The sequence below is a fragment of the Octopus sinensis genome, linkage group LG4, assembly GCF_006345805.1.
Source record: "Octopus sinensis linkage group LG4, ASM634580v1, whole genome shotgun sequence".
NCBI classification, from domain to species: domain Eukaryota; kingdom Metazoa; phylum Mollusca; class Cephalopoda; order Octopoda; family Octopodidae; genus Octopus; species Octopus sinensis.
The window spans coordinates 16,514,569-16,527,365 of NC_043000.1; the positions used below are offsets into that span (position 1 = coordinate 16,514,569).

At 40.7% G+C, this 12,797-nt stretch overlaps 1 long non-coding RNA gene across 1 annotated transcript; it reads left to right on the top strand.

Annotated features, from left to right (window-relative positions):
* Window positions 1–7,503: 7,503 nt before the first annotated feature.
* Window positions 7,504–12,259, top strand: LOC118763209. Its single transcript, XR_004998959.1, has 3 exons — window positions 7,504–7,670; window positions 10,176–10,179; window positions 12,250–12,259. It is a non-coding gene; the product is annotated as an uncharacterized LOC118763209 (long non-coding RNA).
* Window positions 12,260–12,797: the final 538 nt, after the last annotated feature.

Here is a 12,797-nt window from a genome sequence, read left to right on the forward strand (position 1 = left end):
GCCTCAGTGAAATAATGAAGTTTACAAGTGACAATATATGTCCGTCCATGTGTGTGTGCATGCATGCCTTTATTTGCAAGTGGTCATTCAAAGGTCATTGCTCAGTCATGCATTGAAAGAAAGAATTTGAACTAGAAACAATAAAACTTCATTTTTTTTTCAATTGATTTCTTTATTTCTTTTTTGGATTTGGTTTGCAAGATTCTTTATATGAGTTTGTGTGTTGAAGTATATTCTGTTGTGTCTGGGTAGAGTCATTTTCTTTTTGTGCCTTATAATGTAACACACACACCGGTAAAATTTCCACTTATTTCTTATTTTTATTTTCCTAAAATTTTTGTTGAGTCTTGCAACCTTTTCAATAGTCTTGACTCTCTTTATTTCTATTTACATTCATACACACACATACATACATTCATACACACATACACAGACATACACACACACACACACACACACACACACACACATACATACATACAAAGATACAAACAAATATACATTTTCAGGAGTAGTAGTTTTTTCCTTCTCTGTCACAGTAGCACCAGTCCCCAAGAGAGAAATTGTAAGGAAACTGATGTCTCTAAAGTAGAAAAATCTAGATACTGTCTGCAAAGTGATTTTTTTTTATTGAATAAACTGCTGTCACTAAAGTGGAAAAATCTATGGTTATTTATCATTGAAGAGAAGCTATTACATTTTTTAAGAAGTTGAGATGTTTATAATTTGAAAGATGGCCTCTTCATGCAGAATTGCTGGGAAGTGGAGGGGCCTCCCTGTATTGAGCTTCCATATCTTTTGTAGAAAGGGGACCCTGATATCAAGGGTCCAGTGCAATTGCCCCCTTGGCATCACGGCCCTGGTAGATGACACATGTCCAAAGTGCCACACAGCAGGACTGAACCCAGAAAAATGTGGATGGGAAGCAAACTTCTTACTACACAGCCACACCTGTGCTTTTTTTTTTTTTCAATTAAATTTGAAAATAATGAAGAACTTAGCGAAGTAACTTTATCACTATTAAGCTGGTGTTTAGAATATATATTAGCATAGACGTAGGAGTGGCTGTGTGGTAAGTAGCTTGCTTATGAACTGCATGGTTCCGGATTCAGACCCACTGTGTGACACCTTGGGCAAGTCTCTTCTACTATAGCCTCGGGCCGACCAAAGCCTTGTGAGTGAATTTGGTAGACGGAAACTGAAAAGAAGCCCATTGTATATATATATATATATATATATATACGTATATGTTTGTGTGTCTGTTTGTCCCCCCCCCCCAACATCGCTTGACAACTGATGGTGGTGTGTTTACATCCCCGTAACTTAGCAGTTCAGCAAAAGAAACCGATAGAACAAGTCCTGGGGTCGATTTGCTCGACTAAAGGCAGTGCTCCAGCATGGCTGCAGTCAAATGACTGAAACGAATAAAAGAGTAACAAGGAATTTTGAAGGAAGGTTTTAATTGAGATCACATGAAACAGGGAGCTTATGTCAGAGAACCAGAGGCAGTGTCTGGGAGGTTGTTCCCTAAAGGATTAAGAAAGGTCTAGTCACTAATTCTATTAATTAGATGAGTGACTCTACAAAGCCTTTGTCTTTCCAACTGTGTTGGAATCATGGTCAATTCACTTATTAAGCATTGTGTTATAAAATATGTGTCACATGTTTAATTCACAACATACCATAAGTATAAATAATACATATGATAGACAGATTTAGTGATGAAAGGTATTTGTAGGACATGTTGATTACACACCCAAACATTCATACATGCAAATTTATTAAAGTATGTCACGTTTTTAATTCACAATATGTGTTTGTGTGTATGTATATATGTGTGTGTGTGTGTGTGTGTGTGGTGTGTGTGTGTGTGTGTGTGTGTGTATGTATGTATGTATGTATGTGTGCATATTTTATCTTTTACTTGTTTCAGTCCATCCAGGGGTACAGCCTTGAAAAGGTTTAATTCAACAAATCAAAGTCAGTATTTATTTTTAGGTCTGGAACATAAACAGCAATTGTGAAGCAGTGGTGGTGGTGGGGAAACATGACAGAAATGCAAAGACACACACACACACATACACACACATAGATATATATACAAGGTGGGGAAGCAAAACTTAGAATATAATAGATAATTCACGAAATTGTTTATTTCACAACAAGCAACTTGACATAGATATAATTTTAACACAAGTTTATAGGAGTACTAGCAGCATAGCCCGGCGTTGCCCGAGTATGTAAGAGCCCTTAGTAGGCAACGACTAATCCCAATCTAGTCCTTCCCCTCTAGGGAACGAAGGCGCATGTGTAAGTTGCAATGTTCTCTGTGTATACGATGTTCCTAGCTGTCCCTTTGGGCGAAAACGCGATTTCCCAAAATGGCATGATTTTATCGATTTTTTCTGATGGTAAGGTATTGCATGGAAAACTAACGTCAGAATTAAGTTTCTTAGGGTAACATTAAGCTTCACCATGAGTTTGGTGAAAAGCGATTGCAAGTTGCGAAAACTACAACAGAAAATGTGTTGCATATAAAAAGCTTAGATTCTCGACCCCATGTCGAATTTATCGATTTTTTTCAGAACTGGGGGAACTTTTCAAAATTTTCGCTGCGTTAGTTTTGAATTATGACATTGGGCTATGTGTGTGTCAAGTTTCATCAGAATCGGTTGAAATCGTGGTCAGGGTGAGGGTACAACCTGACAGACACACAGACAGACAAACTGCCGTTTATATATAGAGAGATAAAGAGACAACTTATTCAATATGTCCACCTTCATGGGGAAGTACTCAGACATGTTGTTCTACTCTTCCTTCAGGATTTGCTTAAAATGATCAACACTTGGATGTGAAGTTCTGTTGGTAGCATGCTCCAATTTTCCCCAGATGGTATAGTCCAGGGGGTTCAAGTCTGAGCTGGAAGAAGGCCAGAAGTTGGCAGACCAAAAGTCAGAGAAGCTGTCTTCGCAGAATTTCTGCACTTCCTTCGCCATATGAGCAGGAGCACCATCTTAGGTCAACACATAATTACCATTGGGTTAGTTAGATTTCAGCCAAGGTAAAACCTTATACCACAGGATTTTATAATAAACTTCAGTGGCACTTAAAAGGCACCATTCGAGTGTGGTCGTTCGTCGCCTTACTGGCACTTGTGCTTGTGCTAGTAGGGTGCCAAGAGCACCATCTGAGAGTGATCATTGCCAGAGCAGCCAACTGGCTTCCATGCCAGTGGCACGTAAAAGAGCACCATTCGAGCGGGATCGTTACCAACGTCGTCTTACTGGCACCTGTGCTGGTGGCATGTGTAAAAAGATTCGAGCAAGGTCATTGCCAGTACCATGCTGGTGGCATGTAAAAAGAACCCCCTACAGTCTCGGAGTGGTTGGCGTTAGGAAGGGCATCCAGCTGTAGAAACTCTGCCAAATCAAGATTGGAGTTTAGTGCAGCCATCTGGTTTGCCAGCCCTCAGTCAAAATCGTCCAACCTATGCTAGCATGGAAAGCGGACGTTAAATGATGATGATGATGATTCAGCCCCCACCTTTTCCCCAGACTTGAAAAAATGGAGTGGTATCTTTTTTCCGTCTCAGACACCACAACTCTGAGTATCATGACTTGAGCTGGGTGCTTGGTCCTAAAGATGTGCTTTACTTCAGAAGGGGAGTTAGCAATATATCAATCACTGTGATGGTTTGAAACAGCATCAATGGTAAAGGAATTTTCATCGGAAAAGATTTTGATGGTTTGTCCATTGTGCTTTGGGTATTGCAACACATTTTCGGTCCTTTTGTGCCTTCTAGCTTTCACTGCATGGGTCAATACATCAAACTCCAACGTCTGGCAGCTGACTTGGCAGACACCCATAAAATTATCAACCATCGTACAAACAATAACTCTGAGCACCTTTTCAAACTCCACCCATCTAACACCCGTGGACATATTTACAAAGTAAGGAAACAGCACAGCTCCCATGACTTCAGGAAACATTTTTTCACGCTGAGAGTTGCTGAAGCATGGAACAAACTGTTGTTAGTTGTCGGAGCACTGCATCCTTCAAAACTTCCATGCTTCCTGAGATTCGCCAACACTACACTTGATTTTCTCCCCTCCATACACACACAAGCATGTATCTGACTCAACATTGTTCGCTTTCCAGACATTTCTACATTACCGCATGTACTTTATATGCACTTTCTGACAAGTTGTGGTGCATCTGAGCACTGTATACAATAATTTCATTATTTTTATTATGTGTCGCAGGGTCCTCATGTTTGAACCCAAATATAAATCAGAGCGTACAGCATTTCTGATGGTCTTTGGATCAACCTTCATATCCATGAAGACTCTTTTAGCTGAAGAATGGACAAAAATTCCTTTGGAAACAATTCAAACTTTGTATGAGTCCATACCTCATAGAATTCAAGCTGTAATTACAGCAAAAGGCGGTCCTACCCCATATTAAAATTAATTTGTTTGAAATTTTAAGGTGTTTCCATTATTTTGTCCAACCCCTGTATGTATGTATATATATGGACACATAAGCTATGGACACATAAGAGGTGCAGCAATGTCAAAGGAAGGCTAACTAAGAAAATAGTTTTTGTCTGTGGCAGATGCTCAAGAGAAATAAACACTGGAAATGTGCAGAGACCAACTTCTACCACGTTCCAGGGAGACAAACTAGAAGTAGTTGATAGCTTCCGCTACCTAGGAGACCAAGTCAGTAACGGGGGTGGGTGTGCTGAAAGTGTAACTGCTAGAGTAAGAATAGCCTGGGCAAAGTTTAGGGAGCTCTTACCCCTGCTGGTGACAAAAGGCCTCTCGCTAAGAGTAAAAGGCAGACTATATGATGCGTGTGTACGTACAGCCATGCTACATGGTAGTGAAACATGGGCCGTGACAGCTGAGGATATGCGTAAGCTTGCAAGAAATGAAGCCAGTATGCTCCGATGGATGTGTAATGTCAGTGTTCATAATCGTCAGAGTGTAAGTACTTTGAGAGAAAAGTTGAACCTAAGAAGTGTCAGTTGTGGTGTGCAAGAGAGACGGCTGCGCTGGTATGGTCATGTGACGAGAATGGCTGAAGATAGTTGTGTGCAAAAGTGCTACACCCTAGCAGTTGAGGGAACCTGTGGAAGAGGTAGACCCAGGAAAACCTGGGACGAGGTGGTGAAGCACGACCTTCGAACTTTAGGTCTCACCAAGGAAATGACTGAAGACCGAGTCCTATGGAAGTGTGCTGTGCATGAGAGGACCCGGCAGGACTAGTCAGGCCATATCCCGTGGCCCCTACCTGGGACATAGTCGATCCACCTGTGCATACCTTCCTTCTTGTGACACTTGTGAAGACCTGCTGAGGCAAGTGAAAATCAATCAAAATAGATGAACATCAATGGAATTTGTATCTTTGTGGTACCAGTGCCTGTGGCACACAAGAAAACCATCCGAACGTGGCTGTAGCCAGTACCGCGTCGACTCGCCTCCGTGATGTGGGAACATGGTGGCACATAAAAACACCATCCGAAGACCCGGCAAGACTAGTCAGGTCATAACCCGTGGGCCCTACCTGGGACGTAGTCAGTCCACCTGTACATACCTTCCTTCTTGCGACACTTGTGAAGACCTGTTGAGGCAAGTGAAAATCAAAACAAATCAAAATAGATGAACATCAATGGAATTTGTATCTTTGTGGTACCAGTGCCGGTGGCACACAAGAGAAAACCATCCGAAAGTGGCCGTAGCCAGTACCGCATCGACTGGCCTCCGTGCTGTGGGCACATGACAAACCCCATCCGATCGTGGCCGTTCGCCAGCCTCATCTAGCACCTGTGTCGGTGGCACATAAAAACACCATCCGAAGACCCGGCAAGACTAGTCAGGCCATAACCCATGGCCCCTACCTGGGACGTAGTCAGTCCACCTGTGCATACCTTCCTTCTTGTGACACTTGTGAAGACCTGTTGAGGCAAGTGAAAATCAAAATCAAAATCAAAACAAATCAAAATAGATGAACATCAATGGAATCTGTATCTTTGTGGTACCAGTGCCGGTGGCACACAAGAGAACCATCCGAACACGTGGCCGTAGCCAGTTCCGCATCGACCGGCCTCCGTGCTGTGGGCACGTAACAAACACCATCCGATCATGGCCGTTCGCCAGCCTCATCTGGCACCTGTGTCGGTGGCACATAAAAACACCTTCCGAAGACCCGGCAAGACTAGTCAGTCCACCTGTGCATACCTTCCTCTTGTGACACCTGTGAAGACCGGTTGAGGCAAGTGAAAATCAAATCAAATCAAATCAAATCAAAATAGACAAATAGATGAACATCAATGGAATTTGTATCTTGTGGTACCAGTGCCTGTGGCACACAAGAAATCCATCAGTGCTGTAGTCAGTGCGGTGGGCACATGACAAACCCCATCCGATCGTGGCCGTTCGCCAGCCTCATCTAGCACCTGTGTCGGTGGCACATAAAAACACCATCCGAAGACCCGGCAAGACTAGTCAGGCCATAACCCATGGCCCCTACCTGGGACGTAGTCAGTCCACCTGTGCATACCTTCCTTCTTGTGACACTTGTGAAGACCTGTTGAGGCAAGTGAAAATCAAATCAAAACAAATCAAAATAGATGAACATCAATGGAATTTGTATCCTTGTGGTACCAGTGCCGGTGGCACGTGGCACACAAGAAAACCATCCGAACGTGGCCGTAGCCAGTACCGCATCGACTGGCCTCCGTGCTGTGGGCACGTAACAAGCACCATCCGATCGTGGCCGTTTGCCAGCCTCATCTGGCACCTGTGTCGGTGGCACATAAAAACACCATCCGAGCGTGGCCGTCTGCCAGCCTCGTCTGGCACCTGTGTCGGTGGCACATAAAAAACACCATCCGAGCGTGGCCGTTTGCCAGCCTCGTCTGGCACCTGTGTCGGTGGCACATAAAATCACCCACTACACTCTCGGAGTGGTTGGCGTTAGGAAGGGCATCCAGCTGTAGAAACACTGCCAGATCTGACTGGACTGGTGCAGCTTTCGGGCTCCCCAGACCCCAGTTGAACCGTCCAACCCATGCTAGCATGGAAAGCGGACGTTAAATGATGATGATGATGATCATCATCATCATCATCATTGTCATCACCATCAGTCGTCATCATATATATATATATATATATATATATATCCTTTTCTTTCTTTGATTCTTTTACTGCATAGGCAATTAGCAGTTGCATTTGCATCCATTTATTTTTAACTTGGTACTTTTATTCAAGATCTGTCCAGAAATGAAGGTCAAAGCAGAGTGTATTTATGCATGGCTAATGTATTTTGCTAGGTTACTATGGTTTTAGATAGAAAAAGGGAAGTGAGGTGCAGATTTAGAAACTTCATATGGCTATAAAAATTACAGTGAGGTTGACTCGTCCCAACCTGAGGTTTAAGTTTAACCCTTTGGTGTTTAAACCAGCCCAAATATTCTGCATGTTTTATATTCAAACTGGCCATATCTAGCCTCTCACACCTAACCTATAGTGACACTCTAAAAATAAACAATCATATCATTGAAACCTCAAAGCTATAACATAATGCATGATTAATTCAAAACAATTTGAGTGAAAAAGCATTAGATTTAATAGAGAAATTTGAATACCAAAGGGTTAAAACTAAGAGTTGTAGACCTTAAAATAGGTCAAAGTGTATTTCTTAATGTTTTGTAAAACAGGCAGGTACTGCATCAGATCAAATATTATCAAATTAAATTCTATCAGATTAAATTATATACATGTGGTATAAGAAACTTATTTATGTGAGCAATTTGAAACCTTTCCTGTCTGATTGGGTTTCAGATTATATTCAGTTTTATGTGCATTGCTATGATTTCTTAAAAAGATATTTTAATTTTGGAGATGTACTTGCATAGCAAGTAATTTGATCTGAGATCATGTGCTGAAACGAAAACAATTGCAGCGTGGAAGGTGTTTATAAGCCATTTAAGAAACACACAAAAGCCGTTCGATTCACTTCAACATTTAAGTTAAATTTGTCAAAATATTTTCGTCGCTAAAATCCGCGACCTGTTCACTGACAAAAATCCGAGGGGAGATGCAGCACGGATTTTTGTCAGTGAACAGGTCGCGGATTTTAGCGACGAAAATATTTTGACAAATTTAACTTAAATGTTGAAGTGAATCGAATGGCTTTTGTGTGTTTCTTAAATGGCTTATAAACACCTTCCACGCTGCAATTGTATATTTTAATTTAATGAGACATTTTAAAAAAGATATTTTGATTTTATGAAATTAAATTAAAATATCATATAAGATTCTCATACCACATGTATCTAATCTAATTTGATAGAATTTAATTTGATTTTGTTTAAACCCATCTGGTACCTGCCAGGTGTATAAACATTGAGGAATACACTTTGACCTACTTAGGATTTAGAACTCTTAGTTTCAAACCTAAACATAAGGTCAGGATAAGGTCAACCACACTGTAATTTTTATAGCCATGTCAAGTTTCTAAATCTCCATCTCCTTTCCTTTATTTTTCTATTTGAAACCATAGTAACCTGGCAAAATACATTTGCCATGCATAGATACACTCAGTTTGCTTTGAACTACATTTGTGACAGATCTAGGAGCCTAGTTGAAAATAGATGGATGCAAATGCTAATTGCCTATGCAACAGAAACACGTGTCGGTCGTACCTAAACCAATTATGCTGTATCATTAATTGTAAAAATAAAAAAGTCTGCAGATGATATGCACACAATGAAACCAAGCTCATGACCACCTGTTTGGGGCACAGCCATATATATATATATATATCATCATCATCGTTTAACGTCCGTTTTCCATGCTAGCATGGGTTGGACGGTTCGACCGGGGTCTGGGAAGCCAGGAGGCTGCAACAGGCTCCAGTCTCATCTGGCAGTGTTTCTACAGCTGGATGCCCTTCATAACGCCAACCACTCTGTGAGTGTAGTGGGTGCTTTTTACGTGCCAGGGGAGGCTGGCAACGGCCACGATCAGTTGGTGCCTTTTACATGCCACCGGCACAGAAGCCACATATATATATATATATATATATATATTGTGTGTGACATATTTAATTTTAATTTTGCAATTTAAATAACAAAACTTCAAACATATCCCATTCCCCATCAAACAAATAATCCAACCTGGCTAACCCACACCTTTTCTACCCACTCCCACCTCTGTCACCGTCCTAACTTTCCATCCATCCCAACATTTAACAGTATTATTAACAAACTAAGCAAACCACAGTACCATTCACCTCCACATCCATTCAAAGCCTCATCACCTAAAAAATAATTAACATTGATGGCAATTTAATATTTACAAAAAAATCAAAACAGCTTGTATGTTGTTACAACTGACCTCCACAACAACTCAAAATGCAGGCCTGAAATCACACGCCAATATAACCACTTTTCTACAATTTTTACTGAATTACCTGGGTAACCATATACTATCTACGTTTTATGCAGTGATTTCAATCATATTTATAGAACAACATACAACTACTTTAACACAATAGGGATAAGTGTGGGTGTATGTTTAAGAAGCTTGCTTCTTCCTTGAGTTGAGAGGGGACTTTGCACCATCCACAGATCTCGTCAGGGGCCCTCAACAGGTAGTCCCGTTGAAACTTCTAGTTGTCTTCCACATCATGTGATGCTATATCCTCCTCTATTTCATTAAAAGCTTTGAGTAAAACATCTCTAAATCTCTGTCCATTCGCAGGATCCTTAAGCTTCCAGACTCTTTTCCTCCATGCTGGTTGTCATCTGGGCATCCATTTGCCCTGATCCTGAAGTCACTAACTACTAATCGATGTCGTAGGATGCATTCTTCACCTGGGAAGGTTTTGGCATTTATATATATATATATATATATATACTTTATTTAAAGCAGCAGAAAATTCAACAAAATCTGTTACTCTGAGTTTCTCGTTGCCGTTCATCAGACAGTTTTTTGTCTGATGAACGGCAACGAGAAGATTTTGTTGAATTTTCTGCTGCTTTAAATAAAGCATATTACTCTACCACTGGTATTTGAGTACTCTTTTTTCCACCTTGTTTCACATTTATGTGTTTACTCCGGTATATATATATATATATATATATATATATAGAGAGAGAGAGAGAGAGATGTGTGTTTATGTTTGTGTATACCCTTGTCTAGACATCACATCACACAATGGTCGTAAATGACTGTCATTGTTATACAAACGATGTTGTTCATTCCCAGTCATCTGTGAAAAATATGTCTAGCTATGGAAAGCTATTACTTTGCTCGGAAAACAAGTGGTGGGTTGGTAACAGGAAGGGCACCCTACTGTAGAAAATGCTCTTCAACAAATTCCATCAGATGATAAAGGCAAATAGTGCATCCACCTTATTCACCACTTTACCTCTGCCTTAAGTATGCAATACAAGGGAAATAACCAGACATCATAATCACTAAACGATTACGTCCCTGACATCTATTTAATTTACCCCTTGTCTTTACGCCATTTGTTTCTCTGCAAAATCTTTCCTGGCATTTCGTTCGTTTCAGCCAAACAAATTTGGTTGCTATGTTTGTGTCATTCTATCTGTGATTGAAATCTTTATATATAAAAGTGAAGTTGTGTGTCTGTCTCCTACGATTTAGATTTCTAACTACTCCCACATTTTGCGGTGCAGTGTAACCAAAACCGGGTATCTTATAGTCGTGATTCATATCGAGCCCTTCTGGGTATTAGCGCGCGTCTACGACGAGTCTACGATTTTTAAAATAATTTACCATCATTTTTTTCCCATTTTAATGCATTTTTTTAATATAAGGGAAGTAACTCTCTAAAAATGTCTACGATGAGTCAACGATTTAAAAAAAAAATTACCATAATTTTTTTCACATTTTTAATGTATTTTTTGCTATTCTTTGGCTATAACTCTCTAAAAATGCTTATATAGTTATTTCCCTTACAAACCCGAGCAACGCCGGGCGATCCTGCTAGTAAGTAATAAAAATTGCTATGATTCTGTATGATTGAGCACAAACAGTAATGGTACAACATTTAACACCGATTGGTATAAAGTGTTGATTACTCACTTTCCAGCGCATTACTATCGTACGTACATACACACACACACACACACACTTTCAGATTTCTGAGTAGTAAATTCCAGTCAAAAAGATACCACCAGTTCCCGCCTACAATTCTTTTCTACTCTAGGCACAAGGTCTGAAATTTTGGGGAAGGGGACCAGTAGATTAGATCGACTCCAGTACGCAACTGGTACTTAATTTATCGACTCCGAAAGGATGAAAAGCAAAGTTGACCTCAGCAGAATTTGAACCCAGAGCGTAAAGACAGACGAAATACCTATTTCATTACTACCCACAAGGGGCTAAACACAGAAAGGACAGACAAACGGATTAAGTCGATTATATCGACCCCAGTGCGTAACTGGTACTTATTTAATCGACCCCGAAAGGATGAAAGGCAAAGTTGACCTCAGCAGAATTTGAACTCAGAACGTAAGCGGCAGACGAAATACCTATTTCTTTATTGCCCACAAGGGGCTAGACAAACAAGGACAGACAAACGGGTTGAGTCGATCACATCGACCCCAGTGCGTAACTAGTACTTAATTTTTCGACCCCGAAAGGATGAAAGGCAAAGTCGACCTCGGCGGAATTTGAACTCAGAACGTAACGGCTTACGAAATACCGCTAAGCATTTCGCTCAGCGTGCTAACGTTTCTACCAGCTCGCCTTTTCCCGCCTACAATTGCATTTAACAGTACTGACAACTCTTCAGTCGTGCAGGCTAGAAGCACATGGCCTATTTTATGCAGGAGGTGAATACGCAATCCTAGTTAGCCCAGTGGTGATAAAAAACAGAATTAAACTAAAAATGTGATGAAATTTATCCATTTTGAAAGAGGGGAAAGAAGAGTTGCCTCCCATGGCAATGTATCCGTAGATCTAAGTATATCAGCTGCACCTGTCTAAAAGTTTTCCGTTCTCTAGTCTAAAATGGGACCATCACGTTGCCCAAACGAATTTTCTTTTATATGAGCATTGATTTCCTCTCATCCAAGCAAAGCTTGAACTGCCTCTTTCTGTTCAGGTATTGCTGAGGTTGTTCCAGCAAAACCAGTTTATTTTACTCGGCATTTCTTCCTTTTAATTACCATATTTAGCTGGTTAATGTAATGTCCTGCCACGCGAGGATTCTGAAAGTGTGTTCTGGCCTGTCTAGATGAACAATACTCTCAAATATATCTTAATTCTGACTGTGACAACCCATCCAACTCGTGCCAGGCGTAACAGCAATGATGATACATATATATGCATGTGTGTATAAATATATACACACATTCATACACATGCCAGCATTAAATGATGATGATGTATCGAAGCATGGAACAAATTGCTGGCATCAGTTGTTAGTTGTCGGAGCACCGCATCCTTCAAAACTTCCATGTTTCCTGAGATTCGCCAACACTACACCTGATTTTCTCCCCTCCTACACACACAAGCATGTATCTGACTCATACACTGTTCACTTTCCAGACATCATCATCATCATCATGAACACACACACACGAGTGTCACCTCAATGCACTTTTGTCTTCTGAGGCAGACAGTTACCAGTGGCAATAACAGTACATAAAATAGATTTATTTATATCAGAAAAAAGAGCCAATGATTGATTGGAAGGTGGTGGTGGTGGTGGTGGCAGAGGAGGAGGAGATGGAAGAAGTATATCTTAGACTA